The following is a 20,960-nucleotide window of genomic DNA, read 5'->3' as shown; positions in this document are numbered from 1 at the left end:
ATATGGGTCTTTCCCCTCCTTCTTTGATCTCTTCGAGGTATAGTTCTAGAATTAGTTGTGTTGGATTAAAAATTAGTTAGTGTTCCAGCATAGATCCAAACTGCTTTCCAGAAAGGCTGGACATAGATCCACCAACAATACATCGGTGTAGCTGTCCTCATACATTTCTCCCCACAATTGTCATTTTACTTTCCTAAAAAAGTCATTTTTGCCTATCTGATGATGTAAAGTAGAATCTTAGAGTTCTTTTGATGCGCACTTATCTGATTATTAGTGATTTGGCTCAGTTTTTCATATGGCTCTTGACAGCTTGCATTTTGGAAAGATTAGAACCTTAATGGTAATAAAGGTGTGAACCAAATAAATTATGATAGCCTTTTTATTTTATTCCAGAGATTAAATGAGACAAAATAGAATCCGGGCTGATTTTAGATGTGCTGAGATCCGAGGATTCCAGGCAAGGAAGTCTTCTCTGCACCTTCGCAAAAGATTCAGGCTTACAAAGTGGAGGCAGTTACTTTCTCTTCCCATGCCAGGTATCCCCCAAAACCTCAGTGTAATTTTAATCTGTCAGAGCTTAGTAATAGGTATACTCCAAGGTTCTATTCTTGACTCTATTCACTTCCCTTTTTATACTTCCTCCTTTGATGATCTCATGTACTATTAGGTCTTTAATAATAACTCTTATGTAGATGTTTCTCATATCTACATCTATAACTCCAATCATTCTTTTGAGTTCTAATTCTCTATTGGATTCTTCTGTCTGGATGTATCACTAACATTGTAACCCATTTTTACAAACCTTTCCTGTGTGCTTCCTTTCCGGACTCATATAACCCTGGGCAACAGAGACAGTGAGGTTTGAAGAATCATCATGTCTTGCTTTATTGGTCAGTGTCTCAAGTGACAATTATTTTCCAGTCTCCTCATGAAGGATATTTATATGATATACCTCAACAAGCGATTGGTAACATGACTTACTTGGAAATATTCATGTATCTATATGTTTATTGGATTTGAAAGATAACGGAAGAGCAGAAAGAAAAGCTATTGAAAGTATCACATCACCTAGAAGCCAATGGTCAGAATCTATCCATCAAAGAGGGTCCATTCTGTACAGCCTTCATCAAAGATTTGGGTCATGTAGAGTCTCATCAGGTTATAAGTATGAATCCTAAGAAGAGAGAAACCCTACTTACTTGACTATGTCAGAAGCATCTTTGAGAGATGACTCTTCTAGGATTCTATAACTACTTCTGAAAACTGTGAGGAATGATGCCAACATTACTAAGCCTCTCAACAATCTGGTTTATGGACATGTGGTAAGATGAACTGAAAGAAGAATGAGAAAGAGGGGGTAAAATCTGGAATGTGCCATCTGCCAGCATGTAGAGATTGCTGAATGAGAAGTGTGATCAGGCCTTTAAGAACTTGGTTAAGTGCCTCATACTTATACCCAGGTTGGCTTTTGCAGATCTAAGTAAGCCTTTGTACACAAGGGACTCCCTAGAGGACATAGTGGCTGCTTTATACCAGGACCCTATTACATTTTCCAGTCAAGAACTCACTGACAGTGGGACCAGTTGCCTCATCCAACAATAAGAGTGGGTTGTCACTGTTAAGTTCTGAGACAATGCATATAGAACCTGATTTCAAGTTTGGAAAGATCATAATCCAACATGACAAATGTCATGTTTTATCGTAGGATCATAGATTTAGAACTGGAAAGGACTTTATAGGCCATCTAGTCCATTTCCCTTATTTTACAAATGAGGAAACTGAGGCCCAGAGAAGTTAAGTGACTTGCACAAGGTCACACAAATAGTACATGGCGGAGCCTGGGATTCTAAATCTGAAGTTGGACTTTTCCTGGCTTGCCATTCCCATCACTAGAAGGCTAGTACTCCCTACAGTTTTACTGGGAAGGTCAGAGTACCCTGCAGCTGAGTGGTATTCTCTCAGCATCTTTCCATGAATGTACATCTTTCTCTTTGGGTTGGGAAGAGAGAGAGTAGCTAATTAGAAGCCAAGAATAGCAGTAGTAGACATATTTTGGAAGTGCAGCCACTAGGGAATGGGTGTTGAGAGTGATTAGTACCTGGTTCAGTTCCCCATTATTGTGTTATTCTGTTTCATTAAAAATCTTTGTTTTGAATCCCTGGTTATCTGGCGAGAAGAGAAGCATCAATGGGGGCTAATGAACTATGGATCGGAATAGATAAACAGCCTAGTAATACCAATGCCCTGGGAGCAGCAGAGAAGGGGGCTATGGCAACGGAGACCGGTGCTATGTCTCTTGAAGTCCTTCTTCAGTTCTTTTTTTTTGGAGGGGAGAAGGCAGGAAAATTGGGTTTAAGTGACTTGCCCAAGGTCACACAGCTAGTAAATGTGTCAAGTGTCTGAGGCTGGATTTGAACTCAGGTCCTCCTGACTCTAGGGCCGGTGCTCTACTCACTGCACCACCTAGCTGCCCCTTTGTCAGTTTTTTCAAGGAACACTTCTATTTCATTACCTGGGATAACCTGAAGAACAGAAACATGTCCCATATTCTCCTCTATGAAGGAAAGCAACCCACAGTTTACATATATCCGTTACTCGTCATTGACAGAAGCTCAAATAAAGCACACTTTCTGAAGATAATTATTTGTACCTAGTGCTTGCCATCCTGCTTGATAAACCTTCAGAATCACATAACAGAGCTAGAAACCATCCGCAGTTGGTTTCTATTAACTAAGATGATCCAGAGAATTCAGACTGGCTTCAGATGCTGGCTCCATTACTAAGTGGGAGTGTGACCTTGGAAAAGTCAATGAATATTTCTGGATCTTAATTCTCTCGTTTGTAAAATGAAGGAGCTGGACTATATGGTTTCTTCAGGGTACTTTCAGCTTGAACTTTTTGTGAGCCTGTGAAACTGACTGAAATATTTCTAGCCTAAATTAACGTTGAACTTAGACTTTTTCAACAAATCCTAGAATAGAGATGCTTCTTGAAGTTTGAAGGAGGTACTATTCGGTTTTTTTTTTTCCGCATCCTCTTTAATAAGCAATTCGCACTGAGCCACTTTCCATTTACAGTATATTTCTAAAGGTGAAGACAGTAGAGAACTACAGAGAATGTCATTTGCTGGAATTAAAGCATCTTTGTATAAACTTTAATCACTGTATATATGACAACCTTATGTTTGATGCTTTTAGAACATTCTTCATAAAACATTGTTTAACAAATGAACAGACTCCTCTGAGCGCACTGTAGTTTTTGATGGTTGCCTTAATCTAGTTTGAATACATGTAGTGTTTAATCTTAATTATGATGCTGAAGTCTATACAATGTTAATTATTCATTTCACACGTTCCTTCCACTTCATTTTAACTCCTAATTTGCTTAACAAAATGTAGCTTCTAATTAGAGCTGACAAAAAGTTGAGAGAAGAGGGTAAGTGATTTTTTTTCCTATAGGTTTGGTAGAAAGGAAGGGGAGGGGCAGGAGGATGGAGAGTGAGGAGGTCAGACATTATTAATTGAAAAGATAAAACCCCATGGCAATTTCCCTTCTCTTCATATTTAATAATTTCTGAGACTCTTATGGAGAGAGGAGATAGAAAAAGCGAAGTTGCATGAGGCTTCAGTAATAATTACCACTTAGCTTGTAGACTGTTTCTACATGATCAAATATTGGGCAACCAATTAAATAATAGCATCAATTATTTGGATTAGTGGGGATGGTCTAGATAGCACCACACAGTCAACTCTAAGTCCCATATTTTGAAGGAGGCAGCGTCAAGCCAAATTAAAATGAAATATTCCTTCACACGGTAGGTGGCAAACTAATGGAATTTAGGGATCTGCCATTAATAATGACAACAGTAATAATAATAGTAGATCTGCCATTAATAATGACTATCGCCACAAATCACTTGGACATAACATTGATCCATATATCTTAAGAACAACGTTTTCAATAAATGTCTCCGTGCCAAATATTTGTAATTTCCAAAGTACAAAAACAAAAAGCTTTCAAAATATAGAGGCCTAGAACAGACCAAAATTATGATGAAACAAGATGAGGTGCCTATTATCTCTGCTGTCTGTTCTGCTACTAGACTTGTACTGTGGATACTCAAAGTAAACCTATAGAAGATGTTAACCTTTGAATGCTTTTTCCTTCCAATGCAAAAAGCAGCATTTTGTCTGCCTGGGTAAGAGTTCACAGACCATTAATTATTAAATAATAATGGTAGGATAGCAACTTGTCCCAAGACCATTTACATCCAAAAACGATGAGAAGAACAAGATGACAGTTATGACAATATTGATGCCATCCAAGAAATGAATGAAAGAAAAAGGAAAGGAAATGGGTTGGTCTTAGGATGAGGGATAATTGTTAGATAGCCCTTAGTGTCCTCTTAAAGTCAAGAGAAGTAACTAACATTTATACAGCTCTTCAGAGTTTCCAAAACATTTTATATTATTTCACAAAGAAGGCCTTTGGCATATTGGGTGGATCCCTGTGGTGAACATATTGGAGGAGAAGGACAAGAATCACATAGAGTGGGCAGGCATTGGTTATAATCTCCATGGGTGATTGGTGGAGGGAATACTTGCCATGGTGAGTACACAATACCATCGGGCATTTGAATGAGAAAGAATAATCATTCACATTTCTATACTACTTTAGATTTAGAAGCTCTTCTCACAACTCTGGGTGCCAAATATTAATAGTCCTATTTTACAAATAGGGAAACTGAGGCCCAGAGAGATGAAGTAACTTGCCCTACACACAACTAGTAAGCATCTGGGGCTCAAACCCAAGTCTTCTGACTCCAAGACCAGTGTTCAGTCTATGCTCTAGATTATTTTTACCCACGAAGTCTTCTAAGCCTTTCTTGAATTTATTTACATTTTCAGTCTGTGCCATGTTTTGAAATGACATCAGGTCACTAAGGTAGTGAAAGATATGGGTACATTCCTAACTGACTTTTAAAACTTGATGGCCACTAGTATCATTGTTATAATTATACTTGGCTGGTGGACCAAAGGTCTGAACCAGACCGGACATTCTCATGTTATTTTCTGGTTACTTTAAGTAATCAGGAAATTTGAAGGAAACTGCTTTGAATGCATCCTCCAATATCCTGAGAAAATTTCAAGGGTTTTATAGCTAGTAAGAAGTTTTATACCTTTTAGCAATTACAGGACCCATATGAAATTTAAAATGCTTTTTCATTCTTTTACTCATAAAACAAACTTTCAACTTTTTAGTAAATTTTTTAGTAAATTTAGTAAATTTTTAGTAAAGGTAGTGGCATACTGCACAGATTTGATTCAATTTGATTTATTAAACATTTGTTATCATTCAAAACAGTAGATAATCCCAAGATGAATTTATATCAAGTCAAAGCTAGCCAAGTCAACAAGCATTTATTAAGTGCTTACTATGTGCAAGACACTGTGTTAAGGGCTGAGAACATAAATACAAGCAGAAAGAAAAACAGTTCCTGCCTTCATGGAGCTTATATTCTAATGGGGAAAGACACCACATAGAAAGAAGCTGAAAAGCAGGTGGTAGCAAAAGATGAAGGTACCTGGGGCAGAGGCATGGTAGAGAAAATCTGGAGAATAAGGAATGCAGCCTGGAAAGGAATGTATACTTGGCTAGCCTGGATGCCCTCCTCAAATGGAGGTTCTTTCTAGGAGAAGCCACCCAATCAGAGGGAAGAGGCTTCAGGGGCAAAAGATACTTCTAATGTGCGAATTACTGGGCTAGTGTGAGCTTCCAGAATGAAGAGGCTTCTGGGGCATGGTAGAGAAAGTACAGAATACATCCCGGAGAGGAATGATCATATGTGCTACACCTTCTTTAGCTTTTCCCAATAAATTTAATAAGTGATTATTGCTTTGACTCCTCAATCAATGGGTATCTTTGTTTTGAATTTCTAGTTCTTTACTACTACAAAAAGTGCTGCTATAAATATTTTGGAGTATATGGGGCTTTTTTTTTTTGACCGTCGGCCTCCTTTGAGTATATATGCCTAGCAATGGAATCTCTAGATTGAAAGTATGGACATTTTAACTACTCTCTTCACATAATTACAGGTTGATTTCCAAAATGGTCAAACCAATTCACAACTCCATCAACAACGTGTCTTCCTAAAATGTCTCTGACATTTATTATTCTCTTCTTTTGTAACTTTTGCCAATTTTCTGGGTATGAGATAAAATCTTATAGTTGTTTTGATTTATGCTTCTCTTAGTGATTTGTAGCATCTTTTCACATGGTTGTTAATAGTTTACAATTCTCTTTTTGAGAACTGTTCATATCCTTCAACCTGAGTGTATCTTTTAAAAAAATATATTATCTATTGTTTTTAAATTGCCTTCATTTCCAATCATATTCCTCCCTCTAGCCCACCACCAGAGTAATTTCTTATAGCAAAAGAGAGTGGGGGAAAGCAGTTCATCATAATAAACTAACATATCAACTATATAACATGGTTGACTATGGCCCTACTCTCTAATGGCCTGGCCAGTTCTACCTCAAACACAGGGTTCTCAGGTGTCCTGAGAAGGGTTGTAGGTGTCTCTTTTATCTATCATTGCCTCAACCCCTCCACTAACTATGTTCCATTCCATTATTGAGGGTTCAGTGACTAGCACCCCAATTCCATTTAGCCACTTGACATTGGATGGCTTTTCAAGGAAATATTTACTTTTAAAATTTTATTTACTTTATTCTGAGCTTAAGAAATAAAACAAACATTTCTGAAACATAGTAGAGTAGAAAAAAAAGATGATTTATATGAAACTGCAGATCTATTATGTGAAACTTGCTATTCCTTTTAAATATGTAACAAAGTTGTCATGTAACTTTTTTCCCTTTTTTCTTCCCTTTCCCCCACCCCATCCTAGTGATGGCTACCATTAGACACAAATATGTATATGTATATATATATATACATATATATGTAAAACCATTCTTTGCATACTTCTATTTATCAGATCTTTCTCTATGCAGATAGTGTCCTCCTTCACCGGTTCTTTATAGTTAATCTGGGTATTTATAATAGTCAAAATGACTTAGTCTCTCAAAGTTGTTGTTAAAACAATATTGCTGTTACTGTATACGGTGTTCTCTTGCTTCTGCCTTTTCTCTCTTCATTATTTTATGCAAGTCTATCTATGTTTTTCTAAGATCATCAAGCTCATAATTTCTCATGGCACAGTAATATTCCATCATAATCATATGCCACAACTTGTCCAGACATTCCCCAATTGATGGGCATCCCCACAATTTCCAGTTCTTTGCCACCACATAGACAGCTACTATAAATATTTTAGATCATATAGATTCTTTTCAAAAGGAATATTTACTTTAAAGATATGACAAGAACAAACACTCAAACATTTCCCCCAGTTCTATAGGGGCATAATTCCTTCCTACACCACTTTGGTTTATGGGTGGGTGGGTGGGATTAGGTTCACAACTGCATTCAATTGAATGCTAGTACACAGAATTGTTTCTGCCAAGTTCACATCCAAAGTCAGCTTTGATGACATTCTTTGCTTGCTTAGAGCCCAAAACCCATGCTCTTTAGGGCATCACTACTGGGATGGCTGCATCATTCAGCCTGGATTCATCAACTCCTGGATCCCTGGTGCTCTATTTCTAAGTTTCTAGGGATTCTAAGATCCCTAACCCTATTTCTCTCAAGGAAAATGGCCTTGAGAGAGTAAGAGAGGCAAGGGTCTACAAATCTTCTCCTTATAGAAGAGTTTTCTCACAGGAAGCTGTAAATGAAGGAGTCACTTTGATTCCTCAGACATGAATGCCACAAAAGTTGACTCATGCACTTTTGATGATGCCACAATGCTAATGGGAAAAGGCTCCTTCCAACTATGTGGTAGTCCAATGCAGAACAGCTACACATGATCCAATGTTCATATATTATCCAACTCATGATTCTCCGAATGTCTTCCACATGTATGCCACCATCTTAGCAATAATATTACAACCATGTTTGACATCATATGCAGTCCCTTACCTTTGCAAAGATGGAAGAGAAGTGTCTTTTGTTTTCTCTTCTTGCGAGAGTATATTTTGTTTGGAGAATTCTCAATATTTCATGCCAAATTGTTGTTGGGAGCTCTGCTACTTGACTTTCACCCCAGCCCTAAGACTGACTTTGCCTCAGAGAAGGGTTCTGATGATAAGACTACTGCAGTAGACACCTCCACTCTCTCCCCACTCCAATCAATGCTTTTATGCTACCACATATTTCTACAAATCACTATTAATAATAAAAATGCGAATCACAACAACCTAAAGTTTTACACTATACTTAGCAAATTAGAAAAGATGGCAAAAGGAGGGAATGGTCAGTGTTGGAGGTGCTGTAGAGAGGTAGACACACTAACTCATTCTTGTTAGAGCTGTGAATTGGTACAAACATTTTGGAAAACAATTTGGAATTATGCAAATAAGGGGACTAAAATATTTCTACCTTTTGACCCAGGGTGTCCACTGCAAGGCATATGCTATACCAAGAAGGTCACTGACAAAAAGAAAGGTCCCATGTAGACCAGAATACTTATCCCACCATTTTTATGCTAGCAAAGAATTATAAACAAAGTAAATAACCATAAATTGAGGAATGGCTAAACAAATTGAGGTATGCGAATGTAATGTTATAAGAAGTAATGATGATGAGTATAGAGAAGAATGGAAAGATATACATGAACTGCAAAATTACGTAAGCAAAGCCAAGAAAACAATACACAAAATGACTACAAAAATGTAAATGGAGAGAACCAACACCACAAAGTCATTAAAAATGAATGTTTCAAAATCCTTAAGAATAAGCTTGGCCCTAAAGAAAAGATATGAGAAGTTACCATGTCCCCTTCCATTCCATTTGCATAGCTAGGTTTGGAACATTGCATATAATGTCAGATATTTTTCATTGTGTTGGTTTGTTTTGCTTTTTAATTTTTTTCTGTTTCTTTTTTTTTAATTATTTTTAACACAAGATGGCTCTCTGAGAAAGGGCAAGAGAGGGACCCAGGGAGAAATCTAGATGATGTAAAAACAAAAGATATCAATAAAGATCTATCTGCAAATACAAAACCAAGAACGAACAGTACCGGCCCCACAGGGTTTTTGTGAGGCTTGAGCAAGATATTTGTGGAATGCTTTGCAAACTAAGGTGCTATGGAAATATCACTCATTATAATTTTACATTATCCTTATTAGTAATTTGTCACTTCCCTTAATAGATTGGAAGGTCTTTCAGATCTGGGACCCCCTTTTCTTATCCAGTACTGAACACAGTGCAGATACTTAACAAATGTTTATTGTTTGATTATCAACCATGTCCTCCCACAAGGTACTCCCACTTGCATAGTGCCTTAAAAGACTCACGGTAGATTTTCAATAAATGTTGTATGTTGAATTTAATTGAAATTGAAAATATCTCTGTTTCCAGTTTGGCCAAGACCATGAGATCTTTCTTTCCTCCTCCCTGGAACCTAATGATCTCAGGTAGACCTCCTGGAAGGAGACATCCCTTTTCTTCTCTCTCTCTCTTTTTCCCCCTTTCTTTCTCTCTATTTGTTTGTCTGTCTCTCATACATGCAGAACTATTCCTTCTCTTTCCTGCTTGTCTTCTTCTGCCCAGTAAGGCTGACTAGTCAAGCCTACTATATGACATAAGAGCTATTCAGAGAAACATGAGTTGAGGAACAGCAGGTTCTGTAACTAGGTATTGTCCACTCTGGCCCAGGACAAGAATGACAGCTTAGAACATGCTCTGGGGCTTGGCTTGAGGCTTGACTCACTGAGCCATGCTTAGTTCATCCAAGAGAAGAAACACATAGTTATGACCATGGCCACAGGGGCTGAAAGAAATTGTTCTTGTCCTAACTAGTTGGCTGACCTTGGTCAATAGTAATGAAAACTGACATATCACATTTCAAGTTTGCAAAGCATTTAGCAAACATCTCCATTTGTGCCTCACAACAACCCTCAAAGAGGTTATTACAGGTGTTATCATCTCCATGTTACAGATATGGAAACAAACTCAGAAAGTTTGAGTGCCTATGATCACACAGTTAGAAATGCTAGAAATGGGATTTGAACCCATGTCTTTCTGACTGTAAATCTAGCACTTTCTTTCCTCTTCCCTGGACTGTGATCACTGTTATTCAGTCATGTCCAACCCTTTGTTACTCCATGGGACCATAGTATGCCAGGTACTTCTGTCCTCTACTGTCTCCTGAGGTCTGTCCAAGCTTATGCTCTTTGCTTCCATGACAATATCCATTTCATTCTCTGCCATCCCCTTCTCCTTTTGCCTTCAGTCTTTCACAACATCAGGGTCTTTTTCAATGAGTCCTGTTTTCTCATTATGTGACCAAAGTATTTGAGCTTTAGCTTCAGTTTTTGTCCTTCCAATGAATAGTTAGAATTAATTTCTTTTAAGTATTGACTGATTTAATCTCCTTGCTGTCTGGGGAAGTCTCTAAAGTCTTCCCTAGCACCACAATTCAAAAACATTGATTCTGCAGCATTCAGCTTCCCTTATAGTTCAACTCTCACAGCTACTGGAAAAACCATAGTTTTGACTATATGAAACTTTATTGACAAGGTGATATGTCTGCTTTTAAGTATGCCATCCATATTTGTCATAGCTTTCCTTCCAAGGTGCAAGTATCTTTTAATTTCATGGCTGTAGTCACCATCTGCCACGATCCCTGAGCCCAAGAATATACAATCTGACACTGTTTCCATTTCTTCTCCCTCTATTAGCTAGAAAAGGATAGGATTAGTTGTCAAAATCTTTGTGGTTTTTTTAATGTTAATCTTCAAGCCAGCTTTTATACTCTTGTCTTTCACCTTCATCAAGAGGCTTCTTAATTCTTCTTCACTTTCTGCCATCAGAGTGGTATTATCTGCATATCTGAGATTGTTGGTATTTCTCCTGGCAACCTTAATTCTGGCTTTTGATTCATCCAGACTGGCATTTTGCATGATGTACTCTGCATATAAGTTAAATAAAAAAGATGACAAAATACAGCCTTATCATAATCCTTTCCCAGTCTTGAATCAATCAGTTGTTTGATGTTTGGTTCTAACTGTTGCTTCTTGGCCCACACACAGATTCCTCAGGAGACAAGTAAGGTGATTTATCACTCCCATCTCTTTGAGGACTTGTCACATTTTGTTGTGATCCACACAGTCAGAGGCTTTAGTGTAGTCAAAAGCCAAAAGTAGATTTTTTTTTCTGGAACTCCCTTGCTTTCTCCATAATCTAGTGAATGTTGGCAATTTTATTCTCTAGTTCCTCTGCCTCTTTGAAAACCAGCCTGCTCTTTTGGTAATTCTTGGTGCATATATTGCTGAAGCCTAGCTTGCAGAATCTTAATCATAACTTTGCTGGCATGTGAAATGAATGCAATTGTTCAGTAATTTGAATATTCTTTGGCATCCCCCTTCTTTATTAAGCTTAGGATGTAAAGTGACCTTTTCCAACCCAGTGGCCACTGTTAAGTTCCCAAAACTGCTAGCATAGTGAATACGGCACTTTAACAGCATCATCTTTTAGGTTTTTAAATAGCTCAGCTGGAATTCAGTCACTTCTATTAGCTTTATTGTTAGTTGTGCTTCCTAAGGTTCACTTAACTTCATTCTCCAGGATGTCAGGATCAGTAACCACACCATCATGGTTATCAGTGATGTTAAGATCTTTCTTGTACAGTTCTTCCGTATATTCTTGCCACCTCTTCTTAATCTCTTCTACTTCTGTAAAGTTCCTACCATTTTTGTCTTTTATCATGCCCATTTTTGCATTAAATGTTCCCTTGACCTCTCTGATTTTCCTGAAGAGATTTCTTGTCATGCCCTTTTTGTTGTTTTCTTCTATTTCTTGGCGTTGCCCATTTAAGAACACTTTCTCATCTCTCCTTGCTATGCTCTGGAATTCTGTATTCAGTTGCGTATATCTTTCCCTTTCCATTTCTTTCTTTCTTCAGCTATTTGTAAAGCTTCATCAGATTGCCATTTTGCTTTCTTGATCTTCTTTTTCTTTGGGATGTTTATGATGGTTGCCTCCTGTACAATATTGTGAGCATCTGTCCAAAGTTCTCTCTACCAAATCCAATCTCTTAAATCTATTCATCACCTCCACTTCGTATTCATAAGGGGTGTTATTTAGTCATACCTACATGATCTGATGGTTTTCCCTACTTTCTTCAATTTAAGTCTGAATTTTGCAAAAAGAAGCTCATGATTTGAGCCACAGTCACCTCCAGGGCTTGTTCTAACTGATTGCATAGAGCTTCTCCACTTTTGGCTGCAAAGTACATAATTTGATTTTGATATTGAACATCTGGTGATGTCCGTGCGTAGAGTCACCTCTTGGGTTGCTGAAAAAGTGTTTGCTATGACCAGTGAGTTATCTTGACAGAGCTCTATTAGTCTCTGCCCTCCTTTATTTTGTACTCCAAGGCCAAATTTGCCTGTTATTCCAGTTATTTTTGATTGCCTACTTTTGCATTTCAATCCCCTGTGATGAATGTGACATCTTTTTCTGTTGTTTCTAGAAGGTGCTATAGGTCTTCATAGAACTGAGTAGCCTCTTCAGCATCAGTATATTCAGCATCAGGGCATAGACTTGTATTACTGTGATGGTAAATGGTTTGGTTTGCCTTAGATTTGAACAGATTGCTATTCCATCATTTTTGAGATTATAGCCCAGCACTGCTTTTATCACACTTTTATGGGCTATGAGGGCTACTCCATTTCTTCCAAGGGATTCTTACCCACCCTAGCAGATGTAGTGATAACCTGAGTTAAATCTATTCATTCCCTTCCATTTGAGATTACTGATACCCCAGGTGTTGATAGTTAATCATTGCATCTCTGGTTTGGCCACAACCAGCTTACATTGGTTCCTAGACCTTACATGCCAGATTCCTATGCAATATTGCTCCTTATAGCATCGGACTTTCTTTTCACAACCAAACACATCCACAGGTGAGCTTCCTTTTGGCTTTGGCCCAGCTTCTTCACTCTTTCTAGAGCTATTTGTAGTTGCCCTATACTCTTCCCTATTACAGCATTGGACACTTCTGACTTGAGGGGCTCATCTTCCAATGTCATATCTTTTAGCATTTTAATACTGTCCATAGGGCTTTCTTGGCAAAGGTAGTGGAGTAGTTTTTCATTTCCTTCTTCAGTGGATCGCCTTGTGTCAGAACTCTAATATGGCCTGTCCATCTTGGGTAGCCTGCATGGCATAGCTCATAGTTTCATAAAGCTATCAAGTCCCTCTGCCACAATAAAGCAGTGATGGGAGTGAGAGGGGCAGTCCATAATACATCACCTTCTGATAGTTAACTCCTTTAATTTCATCACTACAATGAAAACATTGACCAAATGGTTTCAAAGGTCCCTTCTGGCTCTAGAATCCTGTCACTTCCATAGAGCTATGCATCTGGAGGCACAGTTACCTGAATGTAAATACACATAGGTAAAGCTCTAAAGGAAGTCAAGGACACAGGCTTAAAGTTGGCCAAGTGCAAGGGCCCATCTGAGGGCAATGTGGTGGTGCTAAACTTGGAATATGAAGACATGTGTTGGAATCTTGCCCTGTTTACTACAACATATGTAACCTTGGGTAAAGCTCTTCTGCTCTCTGGACCTTTGCTTTTCTCACCAATAAAAAGATGGAGTTGAGTTAGTTGGATTAGTCAACCAACATTTTATTAAGTGACTCCTATGGGCCTGTATTAGGAGCTACACTAGGCCCTAAGAATTGAAAGACAAGAGTGAGAAAATTCCTGCTCTCAGGTCATTTACATTCCAGTGGAAGATTCCTAAGGTCTCTTACAGCCCTAGGATTCTGGGAAGTTCATAAAGCTGTAGGCAAGCAAAGCTGAGACAGGTGATGCCAACCAAGGCTTGGCTTATCAGCATAATGGTAAGAATAGTAGTGATGAGCTTATCCTAGAGTGGTGTTTCATTCCATGGGGTTGAAGCTCTATATGTCCTACTCTGAGTAAACCACTAAACAACTTCATGTCCCCTGCAACTTTCTAAGATTGTGAATGACAGAAGAGTTGTTGATTCACATTACTGGAAGTGGTCTTCATACTGAGAATTCCTTCCACTGGTGAAATCATAGGTCCCTCCCATATTTTTGCAATAGATTATTAACAACTTAAAAGTAGGACTTGGTTTTTAGCTTTACTTGATTTCTTCTGATTAGCTATGCCCCATCATTCCAGCCTGTCAAGATTATTTTAGATCCTGATTCTGTCATCTGTTACATATTTTTTTTCTTCCTAGCTTTATAGTATCCTTAAATATGAAAAGCCAGTTTTTTGTCTTTGTTCAAGTGACTGATAAAAATGATTAATAGTTTCAACTGAGGCCACTCTTTCAAGAGCCCTGTGGGACTGCACCATGTGAGTTTATTGTGTTTCTTCTCCAATGGCAACTTTCCCAAACAAAGTACCAATCTAATATTTTGGACTTAATGGCCTCTTGCTTTGAAGGGATAACTTAAAGCACTTTACAGACCCTGAGCCAGGTCATGCAAGGTGTGGAATCTTTTTTTGGGAGTAAATTAAGCAAATCAGAAGGAACTGGAGGAATGGCAATATAAGCTAGAGAAGAACAAAGGTCCATATATCAGGAAAGGAACATGGATTCTTGTTGAAATCCTATATTGATATATGGGGAACACTGGCCGAAGAAGCCAACAGAGGGTCTTTGGGTGAAATGGTATTACAGTTAACTCCAGTTTATCTAATGAGGAATAGAAGAATAGAGTGTTCTGATTAAATGAATGCTCTGGTCAAATGAACATTCCCATATGAGTATATCCCATAATCCAGGGCCTTGAGATTGATAAATCTCTTCCTTTGTAACACTCCCACCCCCACCCCACCCCCACCCCCACTCTCAGATTATAGGCTCTTACAGACCAGGTCTAAATGTTGAGGTTGATCCATGAGGGTAATTTTCTTTCTTTGGCTGGTTTCTCCCACCTGGAGGTACTCCAGGAAAATTTCTAAATATAGGTTACATTTGCTCCATTTGTTCCACTACCCAGAATGGCCCGCAGGGTCCTAGCCCCTCTACAGGCACTCCAGCAAGTAATGTATATGGGTACCCTCGCCTTTATTTCACCATGCAGAAAATGCAAACACCTCAGGGGATCTATAAATAGACACAGGAGCACATAAAGGACTCAAATAGCCCATCAACTCCCTTCCAAAGGAAACTGAACTTAGAGCTACCCTCTGTATAACCCTTGGACATGGGGCTGCATCTCCAAACACAGAGGCAGCTAAGGTGGTACAGAAACTGGCCTGGGGTTGGGATTCAAATCTGGCCACAGACATTTACTGGCTGTGTGACTCTGGGCAAGGCACTTAACTGCTGTCTGCTCTAGTCTCCTCAACTGTAAAATGGAGGATAATTAAGACACCTTGAGGATCAAATGAAATAATAATTGTGAAATGCAATAAATGTAAAATTGTAAAATGAAAAAATGTAAAATCGTAAAAAAATTGTAAAATGTAAAATAAAATCGTAAAATGAAAAAAAATTGTAAAATGCTTAGCACAGTGCCTGGCATATTTGTTGTTGTTGTTCGGTTGTTCAAACATGACTAACTCTTCATGACGCCATGGAACATAGCACACCAGGCCCTTCTGTCCTCCACTATCTCCCAAAGTTGGTCCGAGCTCATGTTCATTGCTTCTATGACACCATCTATCCATCTCATCCTCTACCATCCCCTTCTCCTTTCGCCTTCAATTTTTCACAACATCAGTGTCTTTTCCAGTGAGTCCTGTCTTCTCATTATGTGGTCAGAGCATTTAAGCTTCAGCTTCAGAATTTGACCTTTCAGTGAATAGTCTGAATTAATTTCTCTAAGTATTGCCTGATTGGACCTCCTTGCTGTCCAAGGCACTCTCAAAAGTTTTCTCTCGTACCCCAATTCAAAAAACATTGATTCTACAGCTTTCAGCTTTTCTTATAGTCCAACTCTCACAGCCATATATTACCACTGGAAAAAGCAAAGCTTTGACTACGTGAACCTTTGTCAGGAAGGTGATGTCTCTACTTTTTTGTATGCTGTCCATATTTGCCATAGCTTTCCTTCCAAGGTGCAAATGTCTTTTAATTTCAGGGCTATAGTCACCATCTGCCATGATCTTTGAGCCCAAGAATATACAATCTGACACTGCTTCCATTTCTTCTCCCTCTATTGGCTAGAAAATGATAGGACTAGTTGTCAAAATCTTTGTGGTTTTTTTAATGTTAATCTTCAAGCCAACTTTTCCACTCTCTTTTTTCGCCCTTATCAAGAGGCTTCTTTATTCTTCTTCATTTTCTGCCATCAGAGTGGCATTGTTTACGTATCTAAGATTATTGATATTTCTCCCAGCAACCTTAATTCTGGCTTTCGATTCATCTAGCCTGGCATTTTGCATGATTTATTCTGCATATAAGTTAAAACAGGTGACAATATACAGCCTTGTCATAATCCTTTCCCAATATTGAACTAATCAGTTGTTTGATGTTTGGTTTTAACTGCTGCTTCTTGGCCCACATAAAGATTCCTCAGGAGACAAGTAAGATGATCTGTCACTCCCATCTCTTTCAAGACTTGTCACTTTTGTTGTGATCCATATAGTCAAAGACTTTAGTGTAGTCAATGAAGAAGAGGTAGATATTTTTCTGGAACTCCCTTGCTTTCACCGTAATAGTGAATGTTGGAAATTCGGTCTCTAGTTCCTCTGCCTCTCTGAAAACCAGTAATTCTAGGTGCATATATTGCTAAAGCCTAGCTTGCAGAATCTTAATCATAACCTTACTGACATGTGAAATGAGTGCAGTTGTTGAGCAATCTGAACAGTCTTTGGCATTGCTCTTCTTTAGGATTGGGATGTAAAGTAATCTTTTCCAATCCAGTGGCCACTGTTAAGTTTTCCAAGATTGCTAGCCTATTGAGTACAGCACTTTAACAGCAGCATCTTTTAGGATTTTAAATAGTTCAGCTGGAAGTCTGTCATTTCACTAGCCTTATTGTTAGCAATGCTTCCTAAGGCCCACCTGACTCCATCCTCCAGGATATCAGGATTAGTAACCACACCAGTGTTAAAATGATAAAAGATATGACAGCAGAAGACAAGTTCCTCAGGATTGGAAGGTATCCAACAGTGAACTAGGGAAGAGTGGAAGACAACTACAAATACCTCTAGTACTAATAAAGCAACTAGGCTAGAGCCAAAAGGAAGTTCTGTATATTCTTGCCACCTCTTCTTAATCTCTTTTACTTCTGTTAAGTCCCTACCACTTTTGTCATTTATCTTGCCCATTTTTGCATGAAATGTTTCCTTGACATCTCTAATTAACTGAAAGCGATCTGTTGTCTTTCCCATTCTATTGTTTTCTTCTATTTCTTTGCATTGTTCATTTAAAAGCACCTTCTTATCTCTCCTTGCTATGCTCTGGAATTCTGTATTCAGTTGGGTATATCTTTCCCTTTGCATTTCTTTCTTTCCTCAGATATTTGTAAAGCCTCATCAGATTGCCATTTTGCTTTCTTGCTTTTCTTTTTCTTTGGGATGTTTTTGGTGGTTGCTTCCTGTACAATATTGTGAGCCTCCGTCCATAGTTCTCTCTACCAAATCCAAAACAGGAAAATGATAAATGTTGGAGAAGATATGGGAAAATTGGGACACTAATGCATTGTTGGTAGAATTGTAAACTGATCCAACCATTCTAGAGAGCAATTGGGAACTATACCCAAAGGGCTATAAAAATGTGCATACCCCTTGACCCAGCAATACCATTTCTAGGGCTGTATTCTAAAGAGATTATAAAAACGGGAAAGGGACTCACATGTACAAAAATATTTATAGTAGCTCTTTTTGTGGTGGCAAAGAATGGGAAATTGAGGGGATGTCCATCAATTGGGGAATGGCTGAACAAGTGTAGTATATGAATATAATGGAATACTATTATGCTATAAGAAATGATGAGCAGGTGGACTTCAGAAAAACCTGGAAAGACTTATATGAACTGATGCTGAGTGAAGTGAGCAGAACCAAGAGAACATTGTACACAGTAACAGTCACATCGTGCAATGACTGACTTTGGTAGACTTAGCTCTTCTCAGCAATACAAGGATCTAAGACAACTCCAAAAGACTCATGATGGAGAATGCTATCCACATCCAGAGAAAGCTCTTTGGAGTCTGAATGTAGATGGAAGCATACTATTTATTCTCCTTTTCTTTTGTTGTTTTGTTTTGTTTCTTCTTTCTCGTGGTTCCTCCCATTGGTTCTAATTCTTCTTTACATCATGACTAATGTGAAAATGTGTTTGATATGAATGTATAAGTACAACCTATATCTTGGGGAGGGAGGAGGAGAAGGAGGGGAAAAAATTTAAAACTCAAAATCTTATGGAAGTGAATGTTGAAAATTAAAAATAAATTAGTTTATTACATATATATATATTCTTTAAAATAGTATTTGCTATGACCAGTGAGTTATCTTGACAGAGCTCTATTAGTCTCTGCCCTCCTTTATTTTGTACTCCAAGGCCAAATTTGCCTGTTATTCCAGTTATTTTTGATTGCCTACTTTTGCATTTCAATCCCCTGTGATGAATGTGACATCTTTTTCTGTTGTTTCTAGAAGGTGCTATAGGTCTTCATAGAACTGAGTAGCCTCTTCAGCATCAGTATATTCAGCATCAGGGCATAGACTTGTATTACTGTGATGGTAAATGGTTTGGTTTGCCTTAGATTTGAACAGATTGCTATTCCATCATTTTTGAGATTATAGCCCAGCACTGCTTTTATCACACTTTTATGGGCTATGAGGGCTACTCCATTTCTTCCAAGGGATTCTTACCCACCCTAGCAGATGTAGTGATAACCTGAGTTAAATCTATTCATTCCCTTCCATTTGAGATTACTGATACCCCAGGTGTTGATAGTTAATCATTGCATCTCTGGTTTGGCCACAACCAGCTTACATTGGTTCCTAGACCTTACATGCCAGATTCCTATGCAATATTGCTCCTTATAGCATCGGACTTTCTTTTCACAACCAAACACATCCACAGGTGAGCTTCCTTTTGGCTTTGGCCCAGCTTCTTCACTCTTTCTAGAGCTATTTGTAGTTGCCCTATACTCTTCCCTATTACAGCATTGGACACTTCTGACTTGAGGGGCTCATCTTCCAATGTCATATCTTTTAGCATTTTAATACTGTCCATAGGGCTTTCTTGGCAAAGGTAGTGGAGTAGTTTTTCATTTCCTTCTTCAGTGGATCGCCTTGTGTCAGAACTCTAATATGGCCTGTCCATCTTGGGTAGCCTGCATGGCATAGCTCATAGTTTCATAAAGCTATCAAGTCCCTCTGCCACAATAAAGCAGTGATGGGAGTGAGAGGGGCAGTCCATAATACATCACCTTCTGATAGTTAACTCCTTTAATTTCATCACTACAATGAAAACATTGACCAAATGGTTTCAAAGGTCCCTTCTGGCTCTAGAATCCTGTCACTTCCATAGAGCTATGCATCTGGAGGCACAGTTACCTGAATGTAAATACACATAGGTAAAGCTCTAAAGGAAGTCAAGGACACAGGCTTAAAGTTGGCCAAGTGCAAGGGCCCATCTGAGGGCAATGTGGTGGTGCTAAACTTGGAATATGAAGACATGTGTTGGAATCTTGCCCTGTTTACTACAACATATGTAACCTTGGGTAAAGCTCTTCTGCTCTCTGGACCTTTGCTTTTCTCACCAATAAAAAGATGGAGTTGAGTTAGTTGGATTAGTCAACCAACATTTTATTAAGTGACTCCTATGGGCCTGTATTAGGAGCTACACTAGGCCCTAAGAATTGAAAGACAAGAGTGAGAAAATTCCTGCTCTCAGGTCATTTACATTCCAGTGGAAGATTCCTAAGGTCTCTTACAGCCCTAGGATTCTGGGAAGTTCATAAAGCTGTAGGCAAGCAAAGCTGAGACAGGTGATGCCAACCAAGGCTTGGCTTATCAGCATAATGGTAAGAATAGTAGTGATGAGCTTATCCTAGAGTGGTGTTTCATTCCATGGGGTTGAAGCTCTATATGTCCTACTCTGAGTAAACCACTAAACAACTTCATGTCCCCTGCAACTTTCTAAGATTGTGAATGACAGAAGAGTTGTTGATTCACATTACTGGAAGTGGTCTTCATACTGAGAATTCCTTCCACTGGTGAAATCATAGGTCCCTCCCATATTTTTGCAATAGATTATTAACAACTTAAAAGTAGGACTTGGTTTTTAGCTTTACTTGATTTCTTCTGATTAGCTATGCCCCATCATTCCAGCCTGTCAAGATTATTTTAGATCCTGATTCTGTCATCTGTTACATATTTTTTTTCTTCCTAGCTTTATAGTATCCTTAAATATGAAAAGCCAGTTTTTTGTCTTTGTTCAAGTGACTGATAAAAATGATTAATAGTTTCAACTGAGGCCACTCTTTCAAGAGCCCTGTGGGACTGCACCATGTGAGTTTATTGTGTTTCTTCTCCAATGGCAACTTTCCCAAACAAAGTACCAATCTAATATTTTGGACTTAATGGCCTCTTGCTTTGAAGGGATAACTTAAAGCACTTTACAGACCCTGAGCCAGGTCATGCAAGGTGTGGAATCTTTTTTTGGGAGTAAATTAAGCAAATCAGAAGGAACTGGAGGAATGGCAATATAAGCTAGAGAAGAACAAAGGTCCATATATCAGGAAAGGAACATGGATTCTTGTTGAAATCCTATATTGATATATGGGGAACACTGGCCGAAGAAGCCAACAGAGGGTCTTTGGGTGAAATGGTATTACAGTTAACTCCAGTTTATCTAATGAGGAATAGAAGAATAGAGTGTTCTGATTA

The 20,960-nt window shown here is 38.4% G+C and overlaps 1 long non-coding RNA gene across 1 annotated transcript in view; it reads left to right on the top strand.

Moving 5' to 3' along the window:
• The first annotated feature begins 413 nt into the window (after positions 1–413).
• Positions 414–20,960, top strand: part of LOC118828151 — a 61,755-nt gene continuing 41,208 nt past the window's right edge. The window contains exon 1 of the long non-coding RNA XR_005008935.1: positions 414–536. This is a non-coding gene — a long non-coding RNA (uncharacterized LOC118828151). The remainder of the gene's footprint in view (positions 537–20,960) is intronic.

The sequence above is a fragment of the Trichosurus vulpecula genome, chromosome 8 (assembly GCF_011100635.1).
Source record: "Trichosurus vulpecula isolate mTriVul1 chromosome 8, mTriVul1.pri, whole genome shotgun sequence".
In the NCBI taxonomy this organism is placed as follows: domain Eukaryota; kingdom Metazoa; phylum Chordata; class Mammalia; order Diprotodontia; family Phalangeridae; genus Trichosurus; species Trichosurus vulpecula.
Note: the sequence above shows the minus strand (reverse complement) of the source record. Positions and strands in the feature narration are given on the sequence as shown.